Below are 25,179 nucleotides of genomic sequence, written 5' to 3'. Positions count from 1 at the left end.
GTAACCAGCCTGAATAATCAGCAGTACACCATATATCCGATCTGGTAATATGTGCCAATACCAGGAAACAAGGGAAAGACCCCAGGATATACTCCTGTCCATTGTTGCAGCATTCCATTCTATTTTTCTTAGATTCTGAACCGCTGGTGCGACATTCCCGTCTACTGTTCTCAGAATCTGATCCATTGTTGGAACATTCCAGTCTATAGTTCTCAGATTCTGATCTCTCCTCTCCCTGTCTGTGCTACTGCTGATCCTCGTTAGTGTTGGAGGTGATGCATCCGCAGCTATAATGAGATAAAGCATTGCAAGAAGCCCTTTACATATAGAAGAGGAAAGCCATCCAGTGACATAATTAGGATCCATGGAGACTGACATCAATCACAGTCACAGAACAAACAGATTCAGTTAACTCCTTTCAGTATGCTACCTTCACTTCACAATAACAATTGGATTGAATTGAATGTTGACATCGCTGGATAATGGTGGATAATCCCATAAGCAATTAATGGCGTGAAGTTAGTTGTGAGGGGAAATGATGGATGCTTTCTTGTCGCAGTTTCGATGCTACTGCTGTGTTGTCTATTTGCAATACTGTTACTGCCTGAACGCTCCACCATGACAACCCAACATAAACACAATCTAGATATTGTTAACTAGTACGACTAGAACGGGTGCCTAGCAAACAGATTTTCAGTGGCCATAGTTGCCTGAACATGCACAGGAAGTGTGGATCTGCTTGGACATTCCTTTCATTGCTCTAGTAAGACAATGTTGAATCTTCAACACACAATACGATTAAGCACTGTTTTCTGTAAAGTCACGAAAACCTTAATACACTTTATTGACTTCAAAGCAGTAAGATTTACATTTTTTGAATTCAGTCCAAAGCCAAATGTGGAATGTTTGTACCAAAACGAGTCCTTGATTGTCCTTGATTTCTTTAAGTATGCTCTAAACGACCCAAGATTCTAATATGTCAGAATTTTGAAAGGTTCGTTGGTACCCTTTTGTTTATACCTAACAGATAATGCCTCATCCAGAAACCTTTCATGTCTTTAAAAAGAAACCTGTATAATCAAGAGGACGTGGCCAGCTCCCTAGCTGGACAGGTTGAATCAGTTCTGGGGTTAGTTGAGTCAGGGTGACTGGACGCTCTCTGCCTCCTTCTGCGCTTCTGACCTTGTAACCTTTCAGCAGTTGTGGCAGTTTTACACTTGGTGCTAAGGGATTTGTTTATTGGGATTGTTGCAAGTATTCTGGAAATGCATCATTAAATCAGAATAGCCTCCTGGTTTCAGATACGATACGTTATTTGGGTATTCTATTTTCGGTTCCTTATGTTTCATTTGGTAAATCGGTAAATAAATGTTATGCATTTAAAACTAGGCGGACTCACCAGCTAATTCACTCTGGGAATATCAGCTACACACTACCCTTCAACAAGCAGCAAAGTTATGGTCTGGGCTACCTGCTTAAAATGTTTTGAGGGGTTGGGTTTGGCGCATAACAGACTGGGGGCCCTTTGCAGTATTTAGATAGCGAGTGACAAGTGTTAGTGTCTCTTATTTCATGTGTTGATTGGCGAGTAAACAGAGCTTCAGATGGCGATGGTTCTTGCAGGAACCAAGCTTGTTTTGGAGGTGGAAAAAGTGAGCTTGGGAATTTTAATAAAATTTTAGTAGACGAAGGGAATTGAAGCTACCTGCTAATGTGAGGAAAGATGAGATGATTGCAGCAGTAGCTCAGCATTCCAATTTGCTGGAAATTCCATCAGTATTTGTAGAGATGACTAAACTGCAATTGCAATTGAAGCAGCTTGAGTTAGAAGCAGAAATGAATCAGTTTCAGCTACGACTAACATTAGAAGAGGAAGAAAGAGAACGAATAGGTTTAGCGGAGGAAACAGAAAAAAATAACAAATATCTTTCGCAGGTGAGAAAGGAAAAAGGAGAGCATTTGAGCTTCAGAGATGGGCACTTAGAGAAAATGGCTTACCATTTTCAGTGGCCAGTGACCATGTGGGCTTTGTTGACCCAAACAAAACTTGTAGGTAGAGCTAGTGAGGTATTCACAACACTATCAGAGGAGGGATCTGGGGTGAATGAGGAGGGAACATGTGCATATGAGCTTGTGCCAGAAGCCTACAGACAATGTTTCAGGAATCTAAGGAGGGATCCTGGTCAAATTCATGTTGAGTTTGAAAGGCTCAAACAAGGTAATTTTGATAGATGGATAAGAGCTTTAAAAAGAGAGCAAACCTACGATGCTCTTCGAAAAACGATTAAATCGGAGGAGTTCAAAAATTCACTATGTGACATAGTGCAAATTCATTTGGAAGACTGGCCGCTGAAGTGGCTAATGATTATGATTAGTGATTAATGATTATAAAACTTGTTTTGACTTCCAGAATCAATTTCAGTCCATGATGGATAGAAACTGGGGAAAAGAGAAATCCTCACGTAGAAAGGGAAAGGTAGATCTCGGTGAAGATCGAAATGTTAACTTTCCATAGGGTAGAAAGGAAATACTTGGAGGAGACAATGAAGTTAACGTGCTATGGTGTTTTCATTGCAACAAATTAGGACACATGAAATCAATGAGTTGGTGGGTTCAGGGGAGAAAAAAAATCAGACGCAGGAAAACGGGATAAGCCTGTGAGTTTTGTAGGAGTGGTAACAGAAAACACAGTGGAAACAAGAAACCTTCATCAGAGTGTACAAACTGATCAGAGGTTTGTTAAGGAGGAAGTGACAGATCTGATCAGAAAAATATACCTGCAAAGTGAAAGTTAATTCACATAGGGCAGGTAAAGAGGATGCAATGTTAAGGGACACCGTATCCTCTCAGTCTATGCATATGAAAGATGAGGAGATAAGTACTCCTGAAGAACTGTTTCCAGAAAATGTCCTGCTAAAGGGAATTCATCTTGAGACAAAAAGTGCAACATTTTGTAAAGCGAGGATAACATATTCAGAAAAATGTGGAACAATTGTGGAAGGGATATTGGACAAACTCTCAGCGCCAGGAATGTAATTTATCCTTGCAGAAAATATAGCTGATTCACCGGTCGGAGTCCCGCCTACTCTGGTTGAAGAGCCAGTGGAGACGCAGGCAACTGAAGCATTGCAGGAGTCTTTTCCTGGACAATTTCCAGAGTGTTGGCAAACAAGTTCCCAGTGTCACCGCTTGAAAGAGGAAATATCAAAAATGTAAAAATAAAGAAGCTTTAGTGGCATTAACGGAGAATTTGTTTCATCAGATAGTTGATACAAAACAGGAGCATGTAGGGTATCATGTGTGCATTTTAAGTTCAACTAAACTAATTGAGTCACAGCAGAAAGATAAAAGATTAAACCAGTTGCATCAAAAAGCATATACGTTAGGAATTTTGAATGTATCCCTGAGTGTCATTACCTAAAATGATGTCCAGATAAGGAAATGGAGACAATCACATAGTCAAAGAGATGGGAAATGGGAAGAGATTCATCAAATCATTTTGCCAATGGTATATAGAAATGAGGTGATGCGAAAAGTGCATGAGCTACCAACTAGAAGACATTTAGGAGTGACAAAAACACAGGGTGAAATACAGAGACATTTTACTGGCCTGGACTGCAACAGGATGTAGTTGAATTTTACCAGTCGTGTCATACAAGTCAGGTAATCGGAAAAACACAGGCGATAATAAAACCTGCAACTTTCAGAACTACTCTGGCATTTGAGGCACCTTTTACAAGAGTCTTAATTGTTGGGTTGGGCCCCCAACACACAAAGAAAGTGGGCACTAGTATTTGGAAACAATAATGGATGCATAGACACGATTTCCAGAGGCAATCCCAAGATGCAATATCACAGCTAATAGAATTTCAGAGGAATTACTCCTTTTTAAAATAGATAAGGACCACCAATAGAGCTACAGTGGGATTTAGGGTTCAAAGAACATATATAAATTATTCACGATAATGTCTTAGGGATATAGCAATGCAAATCTACTGCGTACCATCCAAAATTACAGGGAGAACGATAAAGGTAACATTAAACATTATAGATCATGTTGAGGGCTTATGATCAGGATTATCCAGATGATTCAGTTAATGAAGTTCCATTTGCGCTTTTTGTGATCAGGGATGCACCAAATTAATATAGCAAATTCAATCCATTTGAATTAGTGTTTGAGCCATTAAAATTGATTAATGAGAAAGTAGTAAATCAGAATTGAAAGGTCACATTTTTGGACTATGTCTCTACTTTTTGGTAACGATTAATAGCGCTAAGGAATTGGCGGGACAGGATTTAAAAGTATTGCAGCATGCATTAAAACAGGAAGCGGACAGGAAATTTAAAATTTGCAATTTTGCTATCGGGGATAAGTTATTACTGTTGCTTACAGTGATAGGTGAACCTTGAAAAGCAAGGTTTAGTGGACCTTGTAAAATAAAAAGTATATTGAATGGGGGTAATTACTTGATAAGGACTCCAGACAATAAGCTATCTCGCAGCGTATGTCATGTGAATATGCTCAAAAGGTATTTTGACAGGGAAGCAAGGAAAGCAAGGGGAGAAGGTGTTAATGTTTATGGCGTTCCTTAAATAAATTGGACAATGAGGAAGTTGTCTAAAATTTCGATAAATTATTGAGTTACTTTTCTGAGAAAAATTGTAATGACTAGAAAGAGTTATTACTATTACATGGGAAGATAAGCAGAAATTAACTTGGAAGTACTAACCCAATTGTGCATAATGTAACTATAGGTGATGCTGTTATGAGTAAGCAACATCCTTACGGGCATAATCCTCTAAAGTTGGCACAGGTTCAGAAGGAGATTGAATGCATGCTCTAAGATGACATAATCAACGTGCGTTACAGTGACTGGAACTCAACCATAGCCATGGTGCCAAAGCCAAAAGATACCCAATGGTTATGTGTGGACTATTGCAAAGTCAATGCAGTTAAAGGATTGATCTATGCCCAGTTCCGCAATTGGAAGGCTGTTATGAAAATGTGGGAAAAGCAACTTACATTTGGCATGAAAAACGTGCCAGTCACACTTCAGGGGCTAACCAATAAATTAGCAGCTTATCCAATGTGTGATGTGCATTGATGACCTGGTGAATTTTAATCAGTCATGGAAGGAACATTTACAGCATTTATTGGATTTGATTATTTGGCTTCGGAAGGCAGGCTTGGTGGTATATCTGGCAAAAATTGAATTTCCCAAGCACAACTCACCTTCCTGGGCCATGCTATTGGACATAGATAAACGGTGTCATGGGATGTAAAAGTGAAGGCAATTGGGAATTTCCCATACCGTTGACAAAAGGAGCCGTACTATGGTTCCTGGAATTGTGTAGATTTTATCGAAGAATTTTGCCTCATTTTCGCAATGTGACTGCTCCACTCACTGAATTGTTGAAGAAAGACGAGAGTTTCAGTGGTCAGAGGACTGTCAAAGGACATTTGACGGCATGAAATATGTATTAGCCACACGTTAATATGCATAACGATTCAAGGTGGCATTAAATGTGAGTGATGTGGGTGTCGGTGCTGGGATCCTGCAGGAAAACGACGAGAAGACAGAAAGACCTATTAAGTATTTCTTCGAGAAGTTGAATGTTCAATGGTAGAAATATTCAACAGTTGTGAAATGATTGTGAGCTTTGTGTTGGCACTACAACGTTTCAGTATTTATATAAGCAGCAACACATCTGAGACGACCATTTACATTGATCATAAACCATTGACGGTTTTGGAGAAATTTAAGTACAAAAATGCGAGACTATTTTGCTGGAGCCTGTTGGTGAAGCCATTCAATTAGAAAATTGTGCATGTGGCAGGTCTTGAAAACATGACTGTTGATGCATTGTCAATACTTGAATGACAGATTGAGACACTCAGTGATGGGAATACCACACACTGAATCCGGATGTAGTTGTGCATTTTTGCATGTTTATAGTAAATGTACGTACATCCGTATTTTAACCACAGTTTCTTTTTTGGGGGCGGGGTGGGGGGGATGCTGTTGAAACCTGAAGACATCTTTGGATATTGATGATTCAGTTTTATATCAGGGGAGTCGTCACAAAGGTAGTCACTTTACAAAGTTATGTTGCTCTTGAAATATTTTCAGAGATTTTCTAACCACCCAAGGTTCCAAGATGTCTCAATTTTGAATCCTTCATTAGGGTGCTTTGGTTTTTACCTAACAAATAATGTCTCGGGCAGAAGGCTTTCAAGTCTCCAACAAAAAACTGGTGGGATCAAGGGGATATGGCCAGCTCTCCAGCTGCACAGGTCAGTACAGTTCGAGGGTTAGTTGAGTCAGGATCATGGTTGAATCTAGACGCTCTCGTCCTCATTCTGCCCCCTGACTTTGTAACCTTTGTAAGCTTTTTCTGTGTAGTTTTTACTTTTTGTGCTCAGGGGTTTGTTAACTGTGATTATTGCAAGTAATCTGGAACAACATCATTAAGCCTGTTAAGTTTGGATAGGATGAATTATTCAGGTACTGGATTTTCAGTTCGTTGTGTTTCATTCCTTACTTTTGAAATTAAATTCTGTTTGTTTAAACGTCGGCAGTCGGACCAGCGAATTCAGACTGTGATTATCCACCACACACATACCTTCAACAAATAACAATATTGTGGTCTGCGCTATTTGCTTAAAAATGTTTTGAGGGGTCGGGCAAGATCCATAACAAGGTACCAAAACCTTGTTCATTAAATGCCATGAATTAATGTGTATGGGAATGAATGAATATTATATTGTCTATGAGACAGAAAGGACTGGGGCCAGAGGATGAAGAGCCCTGAAGGGAGTACAGTAACTCTCACTCACGAGTCTTCAACCATCACTATTTCTGACAAATGTAATGAAATGAAATGCAGAGCAAGAGAACAGATGTTCTTTGTTACATGGAATGCTGAACGATAATGTGAACAGAATAGGTCATCTTTAAATGTGATGTACAGAATTATAGTTTATATAAATACTGTTTAATCACAGGTTATACAGGTTGTTAAGATTGTTTATATCTGTACAGGATAGTCAGAAAAAAAACAGACACAAATAGCGAAATGTATTGAGTTACAGTGAGTTGCAGCAGAGTTAGAGTGAGGATTTAGCTCATACTGAGCTGGTACAGAGATGATGGGCTGCATGACAACCATGGAGTCATAGAGATGGACAGCATGGAAACCAACCCTTCGGTCCAACCCGTCCATGCCGTCCAGATATCCCAACCCAATCTAGTCCCACCTGCCAACACCCGGCCTATATCTCTCCAAACCCTTCCTATTCATATATACATCCAAATGCCTCTTAAATTTGCAATTGTACCAGCCTCCACCACATCCTCTGGCAGCTCATTCCATACACGTACCACCCTTTGCACGAAAAAGTTGCCCCTTAGGTCTCTTTTATATCTTTCCCCTCTCATCCTAAGCCTATGCCCTTTAGTTCTGGACTCCCCGACACCGGGGAAAATAATTTGACGATATATCTTATCTATGCCCCTCATAATTTTGTAAACCTCTATAAGGTCACCCGTCAGCCTATGACGCTCCAGTGAAAACAGCCCCAGCCTGTTCAGCCTCTCCCTGTAGCTCAGAACCTCCAACCCTGGCAACATCCTTGGAAATCTTTTCTGAACCTTTTCAAGTTTTAAAACAGCTTTATGATAGGATGGAGCCCAGAATTGCACGCAATACTCCAACAGTGCCCTCACCAATGTTCAATTATTCAGAGAAATATATTGAAAATATTCAGCGACTGAGGAGACAATGTGAGTCATAAAACGCACAATGACATAATTAATGAACTATACCTATTTATTCTTCGAATGTAGCTGTCTCTAAAAGGCCTTTTAAATCAAAATCACTTTCATGAGATCCACGCATTTATTTGCGGAAGTTAAAGAAGAAACAGAATCTCGTGTAATACATGCGTCACTGGCACAAGTAATGGGAACAGGAATGCAGCATATTGTCCAAATATAACCGGGTTCAGCATCTAGACCAATAAAAAAAGAAAAATTTTAGAGATTGTGGAAATCTAAAATACAATGAAAAACGATGGAGAAATGCAACAGATGACGCAGGATCTGGGCAGAGACACAGAGTTAACATATCGAATCTTATATGAACATGTTCTGAACAATTAATATTGGACTCAAAAAAAGGTAATTCCGTTTTTCTCTGCTCTGATACTGCCAGAACTGCAGGGTTTCTCTTCAGCAATTTCAATTGGTGCAATGGCAGGCGACAGAGAGTAATGGTGGGCGGTTACCTTTCGGACTGAACGCTTGTGCCCAGCAGTGTTCCACAGAGGTAGATTCTGGGTATTCATTGTTTGTCATTTATGTACATAATTTGCGTGAGAATATCGAAGGCAAGGTTAGTAAGTTTGCAGATGACACCTAAACTGGTGGCACAGTGGACAAATTGAGTTCAAGCTGGATGAATATGAGGTGCACTTAATTTTGTTTGTTTGTTGCTGTCTAGTGAACCAGGAATGGAATTTTATTCCCCATCTCCTGGGGATCATTTACATACTGATGAAGAAAATTTTCGTGAACACGTTTGACAAATTTTTCACCATCCAACCCTATAATTCTGTGGTAGTCCCAATCAATATTTAGAAAATTAAAATCCACCTGTATTACAACTTTATTAAGCTTACATATACCCGAGATCTGACTACATGTTTGTTTTTCAATTTTTTTCTTACTGTTGGAGAGTATTCGGGACAAAACCATTGACGTGCTCTTTCCTTTCTTATTTTTAAGTTCTACCAATATATTTTGACTGATTGATTTGTCACAAATGAGCATTTAGTGGAATCTCTTCAAACAGATCTCTGCTTTCTTATTTTTAATGCTACCCGTATATTTTAACTGGATGAATTTTCACAAATATCTTTCTCAGTTGCAGCATTAATTGATTCCTTAATCAAAGTGGGTAGAACTCCCCTCATAGCCAAATTTTTCTATCCTTTCTGTGACAATTAACACCTGGAACGATGAATTGTCAGTCTTGAACATCTCTCAGGTGAAAGTGAGGACTGCAAATGCTGGAGATTGGAGTCGAGAATGTGGGTCTGGAAAATTTAGCAGGTCCGGCAGCATATGAGGAGCAGGAAAATCGCCGTTTCAGGCAAAAGTCCTTCAGCAGCTCATTCCTGATGAGGGGCTTTTGCCAAAACGTTGATTTTCCTGCTTCTCGCATGCTGCCTGTCCTGCTCTGCTTTCCCAACACTACACTCTCGAATTAAACTTCTCTCAACCAACTTTCTGTAATAAATATGATGTCCCAGTCCCATGTTCTTAAACATGCTCTGAGTTCATAAGCCTTCTCTGTAAGACCCCTTACATTTTAATAAATGCAACTGAGTGCTTCAGAATTAATGTATACTCTTGAATCTCTCGTCTTTTTTTTTCTAATTGACATGCTCTCCTCACATTCATAAACTCCTCCATCCATCCTACAATTTGTTATGCTACTTGGAATATACCCCTTGCTGTCTCTATCCATTTAAAGTCTCCCTACATTGAATGAGCAAATCTCTCTGCGAAGATATTGGTTGCTTTCCAGTTTTGATTAGACCATTCCTTTCTGTACAGGTCTTTCATATTCTAAAATAGATACCTATTTCACAAAAATCGAAATCCCTCAACGTCATAATACTTCTTCAGCAATTGTTTTTTCTACTTTAACCTTGTGTTCCTTGCCAGTTGGGGTTGGCATTGGGAGTAAATCAGAAATAACTATTTTTATCGCTTTATTTTTAATCTTCGGCCTCCCCTCTTAAATTCATTCTGTACTGCTTTAACCTTTCCCTGAAATATCAATCCTACCACTCTGTACAATAATTTCTGGCTACTCAATTTCACCTTTAACAATGTGCTTGAAAAGATTAGAGACGTTCTTAATGCTAGCACAGGGAAAGCAACAAACCATCCTAAATCTATGGTCACTGCCATCGAATATCCTGATGATGCCCCTTACAGAAGAGCTCACTGTAGCAATAATTCTACTAAATCTTGTCAAACGCTGCTGAACGTAATAATCATTCCAAGTGTCCAATAACTGATGACTCTTCCATTTTCCTCAGAGACAAAATTCCCTTCAGTAGTTCTAAAAACTGAAAATCATTTCGATAGAGGTATAGCCACAAGAGGATTTTGAACTATATTCCTATCTTTGCTGACTGCGATCCATCTATCTGACTGATTTACTGGATTTGTTTTCTAAATCTACCAGCCGTCCTCTCTGTCTCTTAAATGTGACCTTAAAAGCAGGATTTCATTTTACTACACATTATGTTACCTTTCATTATCTACAGACACAGGAAAAATATATACTTATACTTTTCAAATATACAAAAAATTAAATAAAATCAACTATTTAGCTAATTAAATCAATAAAAGTATTCCCCTTCAACAAGTTCTGAGAAGAAAAGTCTTCTCCGGATTTGAGCACGTGTAGAACTCTCCAGAATGAAGGGACAACTCCTTTGTTTTAAAAAAAAACTGATTAACTTTTCAAAACTAAAACATCCATTGCTGTGTAATAAAAGAAACATTTTAAAAGATAAATAGACATTTCTTTTTTCGTAAACCACCTTAAAAAGATATATTTTAAACATATTCGTTTGAAAGAAAGTCGTGAGTTGTTTTGCTTTTTTGGTTGCATTTGAATGTTAATAAAACAAAATAGAAAAAATAATATTAAATTAATAAACTATGATAACTATATCATTTGTAACTAAAGACAACATGAAATATTTGACTGCCTGCAATCCCAAGAGCAGCTGTAAGATCCATGCTAATCTAAGAACACTTTTTTGGACCTGTTTTTACAATATGAAGAAATGTGGGCGTATGTTTTAATAATTTCTTTCCAATTCAAGGTGACTTACGATATACCTTGATCTCCTGCCATGAGGCTATATATGTAGAATTTAATTGACTGGGTGGGTGGCACGGTGGCACAGTGGTTAGCACTGATGCCTCACAGCGCCAAAGACCTGGGTTCAATTCCCGCCTCAGGCGACTAACTGTGTGGAGTTTGCACGTTCTCCCTGTGTCTGCGTGGGTTTCCTCCGGGTGCTCCGGTTTCCTCCCACAGTCCAAAGATGTGCAGATCAGGTGAATTGTTAGGTAAGGGGTAGATGTAGGGGTATGGGTGGGTTGCACTTCGGCGGGGCGGTGTGGACTTGTTGGGCCGAAGGGCCTGTTTCCACACTAAGTAATCTAATCTAATCTAATCTCTCTAGCTCTTTCAAACAAAATTATGAAGCTGCGACCATCGTACAGACAGAAAGTTCCTTCAGCTCTGACTGTTCCAGGGAACGATACAAAGAACATTATCCAGGTCCGCGTAAAACACAAATGCTGCAGTGAATACCACCTAACCTAATCCAATATTAATTACGTATAAGCCTTATGAATCAAACATACAGAGGCGTTTAGTATAAAAGTGGAATTGAGCTCCATGTCCAAAATACGAAAAAACCTCAACTGCAACACGCTGCAAATTCATCGAAATAGGAAAAAAGAAACAAGAGAATGGAATTCTCAATTCTTTTCCTGTGGACTACATCTGAAGAACACTAAGGAAATCAACTTCAATAGTGAACTTCATAAAAGATGATAAGAATTGGAAGAATGGAGTTTGGGGAAAATGATAAATAATGTTGTTGATGACACAAAGATGAGATGGTGTCTCACAGTCAGAAAGAACGTGTGAGGTTGCAGGAGGGTATAAAACTATTGTTCAGGTGGCCAGATCAATCGCTGATGAAATTTTACACTGATAAATGTGATACATCTCAGAAGTAACAAGACAAGAGAGTACTCAAACTGAAGGGAGGCTCGATTTATTTGATTTTACTTTTAACCAAAGAAGGATCAGGTGTGCTCCTGATGAAGGTATTTAACAGCATGGGTGGGGGGGGGGGAGGTTTGTATGGACAGGGTGAAGAGAGAACAGCTCTACCCCTTACTCCAAGGCTCAATAATAAGGAGACACGCTGTAACTATAAAGTGAAACTAGTCTCATCATTAATGTGTAAACTGTAGAAAAACTTTCCTATTTCTAAACGTGTTTGGTTTTAAAATATTTCAAGATTTACATTGCCTCCCGAAAAATACACTGTTTTTCCATTCAACTCGCCAGCGTTCACAAACACAGGCACGCTTTCCCAACTATGATGCAAAGTCCAATATTTACCCGTTCCCTTAACATGCCCAGACCTCTTTAAATTACTTATATCCTCCTCACATTTTCCTTTTCTAACCATTTCAATGCTTGTATTCTCCAATGAAACATTCAAAATATTGTTCATAAGACGTAGATAATGGACACTTTCGAAGAATGTTGTTAATGTAATATTTTTACTCAATATCTAAACTATAAAGTTGCAACAATGCTCAAGTGTTTTGTTGTACCGTCACCCACTTCTCAGACTGCAGTTTCAAATAGCCATTAAATCTAACAGGACTTGGCAAATCTTTACTTCCGATCTAAATGGCCATTGTCCCTTTATTATGAAATTGGCATATTAATTATGGATTATCTGTCTGCCTGCAACAGTGTGATTTGGTTTATTAAGAACAGGGATAGGCCACCTGGTTGGCAGGCCTGCTGTGGTAATCAACAAGGCCTGCCTGCGGTATTTTTTCTACATTAATGTCATGTTCCCCACACACAGAGCAACCTGCATCTCCCTCTCAACCAAAATCCCACTATTCCTGTTACCTCAGCCACCAACGATGAATAAAATTCAAAGAACTGTAGGTGGAGCAATACAAGAACATAGACGTTAAGACTGTCAGTAGGAAATTCAAGCATGCACTTATCCACACTAAACACAATCGGCCAGATGTAGCAATCTGCCTCATTTTCCAAGCCTATCAATATTCGTCTGTAAACTCGTTAGCTCCTCATTACAGCCTGGTTTACCACCTAGTTTTATACCATCTGTGAATTTAGTTACTGCACTCAGTCTCTCCTTCCAGATCATTTGGGCAGATTGCAAACAATTGAGGTCCGAAAACTGAAAGCTGCAGCAACTCAGTAGTTTCACTTCACCAGAAAAGACGATTTTACCCCAATGCTTTGCTTTCTATTCGTCGGCCAATTCTCTATTCAATTCAATACTCTACACTTCAGCCCTGGAATCTAACCTTCTAGATCAGTCCTTTATGCACCATCTTGTAAAATGCCTTCTGAAGTTTCGATGTACAACAGTTACTGCATCCCAATTATCCACATTGTTGCTTACATTCGTAAAGAACTCGAACAGATTTGTCAAACACAACTTTGCTGACACTGGTAAATTGATTTTTGTTTTTCCAAGCGCTCAGCTATTTCCTACTTTATAGTTGTTGAAGAAACTTCCCCACGACAGAAGATAAACTGATTTGTCTATAGTTTGTGATTTGTTTGCCTATCTCCTGTTTTGAATGCTAGTGCCACATTATTAATTTTCCAATACTTCGGCACTGTTCTAGAATCCAGGGATGTTTTGAAAATCGTAACTAACGCATCCAGTACCTCTGCCGTTACCTCCTTTAAAATGATAGAGTGCAGGCTGAGGGCCTGAACTGACTTTAATCCCATCAATGTATTTAATATCTTCTTCCTCAATCATTGTACTTCCATCAAGATCCTTTGCAATTGTTGTACATTCTGGGAAGAAATTATCTTCCACAGTGAAAATAGGAAATGTTGGTTTTACCTCTGCCACTTCTGAGTTTCTGATTATTACCTTGCCTTTTTCATCCTCTAAAATACCATCATTTCGGTACAGCATTCTTTTCCCTAATGTCTACTGGGAGAAGTGTTCTTTATCAATTCTTATGATTTCTGCTCCTTTTCCTTCGTAGCCATTTTGATTTTGTTTTTAGTAACTATTTGCTGACAATGTAAGCGTTTTTCTTTAATTCATTCACAGGATGATGGCGTCGCTGGGTTACACAGCACTCATTGTCCGGCCCTAATTGCCCAGAGGGCAGTTAAGCATCAACCAAATTTGTGTGGGTTTAACGACACATGTAGGTCAGACCAGGTAAGGATGGTCGTTTCTGTCCCGAAAGGAGAATCATGAAACAGATGGGTGTATCCAACAATGAGCAGTGGATTCATTATCGTTGATAGACTCTTAATTCCAGGTTTATGTTGAATTTATCTTCCACCATCTAACATGGTGACATTTGAAGCCTGTCCCCAGAATATTGTCTGGATTAGTATTCAGCGATAATCCAACCAGGCTATCACCTTCATGTTATTATTGATTTCCTTGTTCAGACATGGATAACTTTTCACCTTTTTACAATTCCTGTTCCATTCACGATTACACTTTAATTGAGGGGTTTTGATTATCTCCCTCAGTCGTTGCCACTGTTCTTCTACTGTCCTGCACTTTAATGTTTTGCCAAGTTCACTCGAAACAACCCCTTCCTCAGGCCAGTAAAATTATCATTGTCCAACACTAAACCTCTCATATGTGACTCTGTCTTTACTGTTTCAATCTGAATGTGAACCCCAGCATGCTGTGGTCACTCTTTCTAAAATAATCCAGTACTACAATATGATTTATCACGCCTTCCTCATTACGTAATACCAAAGCCTGTTCTCTGTTTGATTAGATTACATTTTACTCGAAGAAGTAATCCTTCATACATTTGGTGAATCATTCTCTGAGGCTCCCCTTGCCAAATTGATTAGTCCAGTAAATATGAATGTTCAAATTACCCATGATTACTCTTGTGCCCTTGTCTCACGCCATCAATATTTCCTGCTTCATGCTATTTGCTACTTTGCAAGTAGTTTTCCGGGGTGGGAGCTTGTGGGCTGGAAATGCTCCTACCAATGGGTTTCTTTCCATGTGCATTATTTCGAACCAGATTGATTAATCATTATCGTCCCATGTGCTCGTATCATTTCTTAATACAGCCTTGACATTATCCTTAAACAATATAGACACTCCACCTGCTGTTCCTTCTTGTCTGAATAGAGTGTCCGTGGACATTTAACATCCCAGTCCTGACCTTCCTATAACCACGTTTCAGTAATCTCCACAAGGCCATACTTACTTACCTTTGTTTGAGCTGTCAGCTCATTCATTTTACTCCAAGTACTGCACACATTTAGTTAAAAGGTTTACCACATATTCAACTCGACTATCTTCCTCTTCCTTGTCTCACTTCCAGGTGGTATAGGGAGCAATCCCAAGATTACAATCCTGGAGAACCTGCTTTTAAACTCACTCCCAGCTCCCTGAGCTTTTTTTGCACGACCTTTCACTCTTCTTACCTATGTCATTGGCACCAACGTGTTCCACGACCACTGGCTGTTCACTATGCCCTGAACATGCTCTGAGTCATTCTTGATCCTGGCACTAACCACCCTTTGTATGAAGAATTCATAGAATCACTGAATCCCGACGTTGGGGAAGCAGGCCGTTTCACACAGCATGACCAGGCTGATCCTTCAAAGAGTAACATACCCAGACCCATCCCCCTACTCTCTTACTCTGCATTTACCCCTGACTAATGCATCTAACCGGTACATTGCTGGACACTATTGACGGAAAGTAAACATCCCAGACCTATTTCGCTACACTATGTGGAATCTGCTTTCTCATAACAGATACTGCCAGAACTACTTGGCATTTCCAGCAACTTCTGCTTTTGTCACTGATGACGATTACATATTGATAAGAACATGTGCAACTCAGACTTGAAAAATGCTGAATTTAAAAGTTCAGGAGAAAGCTAAATATTTGGTTATTCAATAATCCCAGTACATGTTCATTAAATTACTTTCGTCCTGTACATGAACGTCATGTGCTCACTTTTAAATCCTGAATAAAGGATATTTTTGCACCTTTTTTATTATCAGAAATCTCGGAAATGTTGCACATTTACTTCTTCTTATGAGAAGGTGATTGCATCTCATTTTTTCATATCAGTTTAGTTATAGCAGATTAATCACAAAGCACACACACGCGCACACACACACACAGACAAACACGCAAACAGACACATACACAACGTATTACTTTGTTGAAGAATACCAGTAACATTGTTCGTAACTGGAATCATAACTGGAAAGAAAGATTTAGATAAAGGAAGGATGACAGTAAACGGGTCTTTTTATGGAACAGAATATGCTATTATGTAAACTTACTCGGATCATCAAATTTACAGAAAACAAATGATATTGTTATGAAGGTGTAGAGGTGTACATTATTCTGAAAGGAGTTAAAGTATAAAATTTGACTGTGAAATCAACAGTGAGAGTGAGTTGCCATGGAACAAAAACAAATTCAAATTGGGCCAGTCAGTTTAAATTATGCCCAAATACACTGAAATCCAATCGAGTTTGAAATATAATGTATTTTATGACTTCAAAATCAATGAAATGATCCAATGTTTTGAGTTATAAAACCGCTCATTTTGAACATTTAGGGGAAGAACTGTCATGGTCAGCACAAAGATAGACTGCTAGCTGAAGAGCTTTCTAAAACGTACCTGTCTATAAGAGGTTTGTACAGCAGAACATCGAAGCCAACCTAGAGAAAAAATCTATGGAGAAAAATCTACAAAGGAGAATTGAAAAAGCTGACTGATTTTGAGACGCGATATATTGTTTGTAAATATTAATCATGATGTTTTGTTTTATCGGACCAGTATTGTAGTGTGTCAGGAATAAGATAGGTTTAACGAAATGAGTTCGAAATAGTTGTTCATTTTAATATTCTCTGTTGGACTTAACTAACAAAATTGTTAGTTTTACTTTAAATAGTGAGCTCTGTAAATAGATCTTTGCCTCTCGAAATTTAACAGATTCCAGCATGAGCTGAACTTTTTCTCTGCGTCTGGTTTAAATTACGAGAGGTGTTTACCCTGCGTTGTAACAGTTTGTGGGCTTTCGTTTGCAATTTGAACAGGTTTAGACAGATCCAATCAAATATTTGGGCAGATTTAAATACTGTGTGAAAAACACTCAGTAGGTTTAATTATTTTGCATATTATTGTCCAAGAGCTTTAAATAAAACGTCGGTGAGACAGTTTGTTAAATTTCGGAGACTTGTGATTGGTTAAATTAAAAGTGAGAGAAATGGCTCTTAAAAATGTTAAAGAGGTTCTGGGGTTTGAAGATGATTCTCACATTTGCCGAGGGCGTTTAGAAGGAACGATAAAGGCCAAACTTTTAGAAGTAGCAAAGAAATTAGATTTGGGTCTAACCAAGAACAAGAGTAAAGCAGAAATTGTCAGGAAATTACTGAGACATTAAGGTGCATCAGAAAAACAGACAAGTGCAGGAGATTTAGAAAACTAAAACTTAAATTACAATTGAAGAAAATGTAGTTTAAAGATAAACAAAGGGAGAGAGTAAGAGAGAGAAGAAAGAGAGGAGAAGGTTCTTAGCTGATCAAACAGAGAAGACAGAGGGAGAAAAAGAGAAGGATATTTCTTAGCTGATCAAAGAGAGAGAGAATTCGAACTTGAGAAATTGCGATTTTGGAAGCAAAGTCAAGTTAATATGTTTGAAATTAAAAGGAGCGTTAGTGATATATACAATGGTGACAAAACTCTGCCACGGGTTGATGAGAAAGGTGCTGAAGCCTTCTTTATTTCATTTCAAAATTTGGCTTGGCAGGTGGAGTGGTCCAAGGATCTATGGGTAATGCTCGTTAGGACTAAGCTGGCAGGCAGGGCTAGTGAGGTATTTGCTGCGCTGACAGATGAGGGTTCAGGAGATTATGAAGACGTCAAACAAGCTATTTTAAGTGCTTATGGATTGGCACTGGAAGCATATAGATAGCAGTTCAGAAAATTTAAGGAAGGAACAGGTCAGCCTTATGTTAAGTTTGAAAGAATTAAACAGGCATTGTGATAGATGGGTGCGGGCTTTAAAGCTAGGTAAGACCTATGAGGTCTAAGGGAGATTATTCTGCTGGAGGAGTTTAAAAACTCACTTCCAGAAATGATAAGAATTCACGTGGAGGAACAGAAAGTTCAGGAATTGAGAAGGGCAGGAGAATTAGCAGATGAATACATGTTGCTACATAAGACAAGCTTCCAGCCAGAATTTCATCCTGAGTGGGATAGAATTTGGGAGAAGGGGAGATGCTACACTATAAAAGAACGAGTAGAGAATAAGAGATTACCAGAGGTTAAAGAAGTTGCCCAAGAGAGTGGAAAGGAGGTGAAAGGTCTCAGGTGTTTTCACTGTAATGGAGTGGGACACAGAAAATTACAGTGTCGGTGGTTTCAGAAGGGCACTAGGAAAATGGTGTTTTCACTGCCATAAGCAGGGATACGTATGGTCACAGTGCTGGTTTTTAAGAAAGGCACTGTGGGAAAAGATGTGGTAAAAGAAGCTAAGCCAGTGGCATTCGTGAAAGTTTTAAAGGAGACCACAACACGAGCTGAGGAGCTGCAGGAAAGTGCACAGCCTCGACTGGGGCTGGGTGTGGAGTTCGTACCTGATATCGAGAAAGGATTCACCTCTGTGAGTAACGTTTACTCAGACATAACAGGGGGAGAAGGGCAAGAAGTTATAATTTTGAGGGATATAGAATCTAACCATCACTAATAGTAAGGGATGAGAAAAATTGCAATCTTTCTGATCTGTTACCCGAGAGTGTGGTGATTTGTGGAATAGATGGACAGAAATTTAGCATTACTCTATGTAAGATCAGATTGGAGTGCCTACTGATGACTAGGGAAGTTACAGTAGGAATGATTGACAGAGTCAGTTCCAGCAATGCAGTTTGTTCTTGAGAATGATTTAGCATGGTCCAAGTTGAGAGTGGCATCCCTGGTTGTGGAAAAGCGCAAGAAAGACCTAGAAACTGAGGAGTTAAATCAGAAATATCCTGGTATTTTCCCAGGCTGTACAGTAACCAGATCCCACTGTCATAAGTCACAGCAATAACCACAGCTAAAGACAAAGATGAAGGAGTTGAGGTTCAGTTACCAGACACCCTGTTTGCCGTAATGATGCCATGAAAACCTGAACAGGCAGTGGATCAGACAGACGTGTTTAGTCCTGAAAGACTATGGGACTTGCAACAGACTGAGAAGATGATAAAACATTTATTTGTGGATGTGTATTCTGAAAATGAGGCAGATTATATTCGTGAGGGTCATTATCTGAAAGATCGAATTTTAAGACGGAAATGGAGACCACGTCAAGTTAGTGCGGAGGAGAAATGTGCCGAAGTGCAGCAGATTGTGTTGCCGATAGCATACAGACAGGAAATGTTTTGGGTAGCACATGAACTACCTATAGGAGGTCAGCGAGGGGTACGAAAAACTCAGTCTCAGGAAAAAAATCATTTTTATTGACTAACTTTTGGTTAACTTTTAACATACATATCATACATGCCAAATGGTAGGTAGGACAAAGGCAGTAATGAAACTAACACCTCTGTTGCCAATTTCCGCATTTGAAGACGCCTTCATGTGCATTATAAATGATTGTGTAGGTCCCCTCCTGAAAAGTAGAGGAGAAGAAGAACTGGAGAGACAGGTGTCAGTTACTGCCACGCAGAGTGAGGAATCAAATCCAAATCTTGTGGATTTTGGTGTTCCTCAAAGTATGTTAAAAATGCAGAAGTCCTGGTGCAGTCGGAAAAGTTCATAAATTGTCTGTCTCAGGAATATATAACAAAGTTGAAAGGTTTGTTATTGCAGTATGAGGACATATGGAAGAAGCATATGGGGAAGACTAATGCTATTGTACATAAAGTAGATGTAGGGAATACTGTTCCGATAAAACAGCATCCATATTGGCTTAATCCTCTCAAAGCCAGACAGGTCCATAAGGAGGTGGAGGCCATGCTCAATGACGACATCATCAAACTAAGCCAGAGCGAGTGGAGCTCGCCAATCCTCCCAAACCGGACAAGAATCAATATTTTTTGTTGGAAGGTCAACACTATTATAAAGTCAGCAATATCCAATACCAACATTGGAAGACAGGAACGAGAAATTTCGACAGGTCAAGAAACAAAACTGGTGGTAAAATTAAAGAAAACTGAATTTGTGAAAGCAGACGTGATGTTCTGGGAAATGTTCTTGACTCCATGGAATGCAAAGGTAAAAGCTACCAAGGCATTTCCACGACCAACCTCAATGGAAAAAGTGCTTTACTTCTTCGGTCTCAGCGGATTCATTCAGAGGTTTATTCCACACTTCAGCAGTGTAGTGGCACTGTTAACCGATTTGTTGAAAAAGAACACAAAGTTTTGGTGTACAGAAGAATGACAGGAGGCCCTCGACCATTAAAAAGAAATATTGACCACCAAACCAGTTTTAGATACACCAAACATTACGAAGTATTTTAAAGCTGCAATTGATGCTCGTGACATAGGAGTTGGCGCTGAAATACTTCAGGACGATGAGATGGAATTGCACTTTTCAAAAAAAACTCAACTGCCACGAGAGGAAACATTCCATGATTGAGACAGAACTATTGAGTTTGGTACAAGCCTTATGGCATTTTAATGTGGAAGTCCCGAATAATGCATTGGAGACAATTGTATGCACGGATCCCAGTCTACTTACATTATTAAAATGCTTTAAAGAATATTTCATTGGAGACTATGTAACAGACTTTTAATTTTAAAAATGTACATGCAGCGTGTTATAAAAATGTAATTGCAGAGGCGTTCTCACGGATTTAACTGATAAAGTTTAGATGAGATTTGTATTTATCCAATGTTAAATATAGGTATATGGGAAGAAGTCAAGGTGAAATTGGATTTAAGTTATCAGTATGTTATAGTAATCTGTTTAAAGAATACAAAAAGAAATAAGACAAAATTTTCATTATGATGGTTCTTTTTTGAGAGGGAAGGTGTTATGAAGGTGTAAAGGGTCTTGTACCTTTAAGAGAGTTGAAGGATTTACAAGCACAGCGAGTTCTGGAAAATTTATAATGTCACACTTGGTCCAGAAGCTGGCAGTACCTGGATAGCTATGAAACAAAAATGAAATGAAATTCGATCATTCAGTTTACATTATGCCCCAAGATTGTAAACTCCAATCGAGTTTGGATTTTGCATTTTGACAATGTTAAAAAAATGAAATGATGCAATTCTTTCGGGTATAAAACCAAAAACAAAAATGAACAGTTGGGAGAGAACTACCAAACCACCAATATCTGCAGACTGCTCGGAGAATAGCTCTCCTAAATGTACCTTCATTTGTGAATGACCTGTGGAAAAGAAACCCGAAGGAGAAGAAAAGATGACAGAGGAAAATACAAAGAGAAGATTTGACAGCGGTCGGGTTCTGAAATTTGAATGCTTTAGGAAATCTTAATTGGGTTTGTGTAACGGACCAGTATTGTAGAAGGGAAAATAAAAGATAGGTCAGAGAAAGGAGTAGCAAAAGTTGTTAGTTCATTATTCTCTGTTAGACTTTTGAAAAAAAAGTTGTTAATTTTTATTTTCAATAGTGACCTTTCGGATGGTTCTTGGCCTCCCGAATTTTAACAGATTACAGCACAGGTTAAACCTTTTTTGTGTTACAGGTTTAAATTAGCAGGGGCGGATTTACCCCGTGTTGTAACACATTAAGTCTGAATTCTCTGCACATTTGCTGCCAGACCTGTTGAGCTTTTCGAGCAGGTTCTGTCTTTGTTTCTGGTTTACGAAATCTGCAGTTCTCTTGACTTTCTTATGTGTATCATTTACAGCCACGGTCGAGGTGCTGGAGGACAGGAAGACAGCTAATGTCGTTACATTATTTGTAATTTGACTGCAAGAAAACGCCAGGGAACTACAGACCTGTGAGTTTGATATCAAGGGTGGGTGAGTGTTTGTTGGAGATCCTGAGAGTCAGGATTTACATGCATTTGGAAAGTCAAGGACTGATTCGGGATATTCAGCATGACTTTATCTCTGGGAATCCACATCTCACAAACTAGATTGCAGTTTTGAAGTGTTGACGTAGAAAATAGATAAAAGTAAAGCAGCAGACATTGTCCAGGTGGATATCGTGAGGACCAACAGGCTCCACATGATACCCTGTTTAACAAGGTGACATCACAGGGGATCAGGGAGAGGTATCCAATTAGATACAAAATTAGCTTGACAGTAGGAGGTAGATGTGCTGGAAGAGATGTGTTTTTCCAATTGGAGACCTGTGACAAATGGTTGCCACAAGGACCAGGCTGCTGCTGTTCATTGTTTTTGCAAATGATACGGATCATAATATAGGAACCATTGATTCTAAGTTCGCAGATGAAACCCCAAAAATAGTGTTAATAGTGGACAGTGAAGAAGGTTATCTTGGAGAACAATAGGATCTTGACCAACTGGGAAAGTGGGCTGATGTTTGGCCGATACAGCTTCATGAGGATAAATGTGAGGTGTTGCATTTTGTTAGACAAGCCAGGACAGGATTTATTGAGCTAACTGTTTGGCATTGGGGAGTGCTGTCAAACAGAGAGATCCAGGGTGCAGGTACATATTTCCCTGAAAGGGGAGTCACAGGTAGACATGGTGGTGAAGAGGGCATTAGGCATGGTTACTTTCATCCGTCAGAGCATTGTTTATAAGAATTGGGATATCATGTTGTGGCTATACAAGAAAATGGTAAGGCCACATTTAGGTACTGAGTACAATTCTTGTCGCCGTGCTATAGGAAGGATGTAATAAACTGGAAAGGGGACAAAATATTTTCAATGGTTTGAGGGAGATTGGAGGTTTTGAGGTATAAGGATAGGCTGTGATTTTGTTCCTTTTGCGTAGGAGGCTGAGGGGCGACCAAATTGAGGTTTATGAAATCATGATGGGCATTGGTAGGATGAATAGCCAAAGTCTTTTCCCCAGGGTGGGGGTGCCCAAAGCCAGAGAGGATGGGTTTAAGGTGAGAGGAACGAGATTTTAATGAGATCTAACGGCAGCTGTTTCTCAAAGAGAGTGGCATGTACATGTGCCGAACTGTTGGAGGAAGTGATATTGGTGAGTGCAATTACAACAATTGAAAGGCAATTTGATGTGCACATGAATAGGAACGTTTTGGAGGGGTATGTGGCAAAAACAGACGAATGGAACTCGTTCAGTTTAGGAAACCTGGTGAGCATGGATGAATTGGGTTAAAGGCCCTTTTTTCATATTGTATAAGGGTAAGAGTCTATTAGTTCTTCATTGCCCTCAATTCATTTCCAAGTCAAGAAGTCCTCTGTAAATACGTTCAGTGATATAAATCTCTGAACTTTCTTAAATACAGAATTCCTGACATTGATGTGGTGCTATCGATCACAGCAGCAATATCAGCAGAAACAGCATTATATTCAAGGGCAATCTGTAACTTTTTTAATGGGATAATCCCTCAGTCTCGCACTACCACCAAGCTGACAACTCTGACATCTCCCTGGCAATGCGGAAACTTACTCAGTTTTCTCCAGTTCCCAAAAAGAGGGATAGTGGCAATCTGATCAATTACCACACCCTCAGTGCCATCACAAAAGGCAAATAAGTGGTCGTTTTTTTTTTCTGACAGAGCTGTCAAGCAGCACAGAAATAACCTGCTCAGTGTGGTTTCCGATAGGTCCCCATGTGGTGATGGTGCTGCTGTGGAAATGGCACTGAATTACTAATCCAGACCAGGTTAATGCACTGGCAGCTGGGGGAAGTTAAAAACAATTTTAAAAACATTGGGCAGTAAAATCTGGTGCCAGTAATACTCACATTGATACCAATGTTGATTGTAAACACCAATTTCCTTCCCCAATGTACTTTCAGGAGGTGAATCTCCCGTGTTTTCCTGGTCTGTCCTAAAATTGACTCCAGGTACACAGACATGTGATAAACTCTTCAGTGCTCTCGGCACTAAAATATATCAAACTGCTCCGAGGTTTGGAAGGATAAAACCGACAGAAAACTCGAAAACTCGATATTGGAAAAGGGAACGGGAAACACAGCCCTGTTGACACGGCAGAGATCTCCTTCCTAACATCTGAGAGCATGTGACAGCTGTACTCCAGCTGTCTGCTGATCCCTTTAATGTCCGCTAATCCTTTTTATATTTAGTGTCCTGGCATCCTCAGGAGGTTCTCCCTTATGTGGGAGAGAACTCCCCAGGTTCACCAGTCTCGGAGTACAGACATTTATTTTCATCTCAATGTCGAGTGACCTGCCCATACTTAATACTGTTGCCCATTGTTTTGGACGTCCCAGCCAGGGGAATTATCATCCCTGCTTCCAATCTGTCTCGCCCTGTCAGAGGGTTATATATGTCACTGAGATCTTGACTCATTTTTCGAAAGCCCATGGAATACAGGTCCAATCACCCAAAACTCTGCTCCCACAACAAGCTTGTCATCCTAGAGATCAGTCTGGTCATCTTTCACTGCACTTCTTCAATATCAGGTTTCTCGTTTATTAAGTAAGGAAACCAAAACTGCACACAATACTGCACAATGTTCAAGATGGGATCTCACCAACTCCCTGTACAGCTGCAGTAAGATACCCTTACTCCTGTACTCAAAATTCCCTGATATAAAGGTCAATACATCATTTATCTTCCTAACTGCTTACTGCTCCTGCAAAATTGCTTTCTGTGACTGGTGTACAAGGGGAGATCCAAATCCTTTTCAATGTTACAGCTCGCCACTTGGTGGGTCTGCGTACAGTGGGCAGCGTGCCAATGCCATTCTCGGTATTGACTTCTAGGTTCAGAACTTACTGCCTTGCATGGACATTGGAGGTCTGCAGAGAAGAAACAAAGTAAGAACATAAATCTCTTTGAAGATCAACATGTTTCAACTAATCTCTTTTCAAATGATAGGTTGCTGTTCTACTATTCCCACAAAAGTACATACCATCACACCCACCCCATCGCTCTCCATCTGCCATGTATTTGCCCAGTCACTCCAATTGTCTCAATCACCTTTGAGCTTTTTTACATCCTCCTCACCCAATCACAATCCAACCTCGTTTAGTGCTGTCAGCAGGTTGGGAAATATTGCATTTGATTCCCTTAACTAAACGTTTGACATGCATTGGGAACCGCTTGGTCCCAAGCACCAAACCCTGCGACACCCAATGATCCTTGTACTTCAAAACAGATTGTTTTATTCCTGTTCACTGTTTCCTGTCATCTCTCCTATTCTAAAACCATAAAGATATTTTAAACCCAATCCTGTAAC

This window comes from Chiloscyllium punctatum, chromosome 52, assembly GCF_047496795.1.
Source record: "Chiloscyllium punctatum isolate Juve2018m chromosome 52, sChiPun1.3, whole genome shotgun sequence".
Classification (NCBI taxonomy): Eukaryota; Metazoa; Chordata; class Chondrichthyes; order Orectolobiformes; family Hemiscylliidae; genus Chiloscyllium; species Chiloscyllium punctatum.
Note: the sequence above shows the minus strand (reverse complement) of the source record.